Here is a 1,641-nt window from a genome sequence, read left to right on the forward strand (position 1 = left end):
TGGTCGTAATCGATATTTTTTTATCTTGGTATAAGTATTTTATTTCTTCGATTATTGATCTAAGATCATAATTGGAAAAACTATTTATTTAAAACTATAAGTATGTATATTATATATATAAAATAAAATGTAAATTGAAATTATATTACTGTTAATCTTTATTAACATTATTATTATCATATTAATTTATTTTGATATTATTCGAAACTATAAAAATACAATATTTTTTTATTATATTATGGTAGACAATAGCATATATTTAAAAAACAAAATAATATCGAAATATACACTAAAATATGAAAATATATGCAATTAAAATTGTAAAATAAGCCATTAAAATAGAAAAATGTCGAAATATGCAAAACTTTACACTAAAAAAAATTATTTTTAAATCGTTATTTCATGAAACAAATGTTGTGCTCACTTTACATATCATATGATTAACCAGAATAAATATACAAATGCATACAAATACACGCTATAAATATTATCTTTTATTATAATTTTATTGGTTATTGATGACGTGTATCACCTATCTTATTATTAACGGGCTGTGTGAAAAGCCTCAACAAATTTTAAAATTGACATTATTTAAAACTTAGAGACTCTGTAGTACATGAGTAAACATCTAGGTGGTGAAAAAAGGTACAACAAAAATAACGTGTTTTAAAATAAATCGAGTTTCTTCATTACCTATAAGAACTACCGTACTATTCCAAATACTCGTAAATTTGAGCAGTAAGCAACGATAATCATATGCAATGTAATTATTACATTAAAAAATTTAATTTGGAATTTTAATTTTTTGTGAAATACTTTTGGTAAAATGTACGGTAAATAATAAATAATACTATATCAAACTATGTTACATTTTATACCTACAGTTAAAAACTAATACAATATCAGACGTTCAAAAATCATTTTTTCGTGGGTATTATACGATTGTGCAGCGTAGTGATACCGGAACAACAAAGAATAGGCCGCATATAAACTTCGCAACAAATACTTTTTTAGTGTTAATTCTATCAGGAAAAACAACATGTAAAATTGAATTCATATAAATTTCGACAGAAAATAAAATTAGGTAACAGTATAAAATGAATACAGAAGAATTCGTCAATGAATTTGTCAAAGTAATATCATGTTCCTCCATTCTAGCAGTTTTTAAATGCATATTTTATATTGCACTTTTAATTGTTAAATAAAACCAATACATTTTCTCCTTGGCCAGTAATCAAATTTGTATCGTACATTTTTTATTCAATATAATTTATAAACTTGATTGATATACACAGACGAAAGAACACCACGATCGATTACATGCGTTTAAATATCAGCAGGTATCTACTAAACACTAAAGTACTAATGATATCATCGTGGGAAATACTGTGTAGTTTATATAATACAAAGATAAAATTATTTTTAAATTAAACGACATATTAAACTATTATTAAGTTTAACAACTTCAACGGATATCAACGTATTTAATGTGGAAATGCCATTATAACACTGATAGAGTTCCCATAATATATCCATTACAAATATGAAAATAAAACTAGCGGAGCTTACATTAGACCTTTTCATATCCTTTTTATCTGATTGGTATTCTGATAGAGTTTACAATCGCACCAAAGAAATATG

This window comes from Melanaphis sacchari, unplaced genomic scaffold (genome assembly GCF_002803265.2).
Source record: "Melanaphis sacchari strain LSU unplaced genomic scaffold, SCAv2.0 Contig123_pilon_pilon, whole genome shotgun sequence".
NCBI classification, from domain to species: domain Eukaryota; kingdom Metazoa; phylum Arthropoda; class Insecta; order Hemiptera; family Aphididae; genus Melanaphis; species Melanaphis sacchari.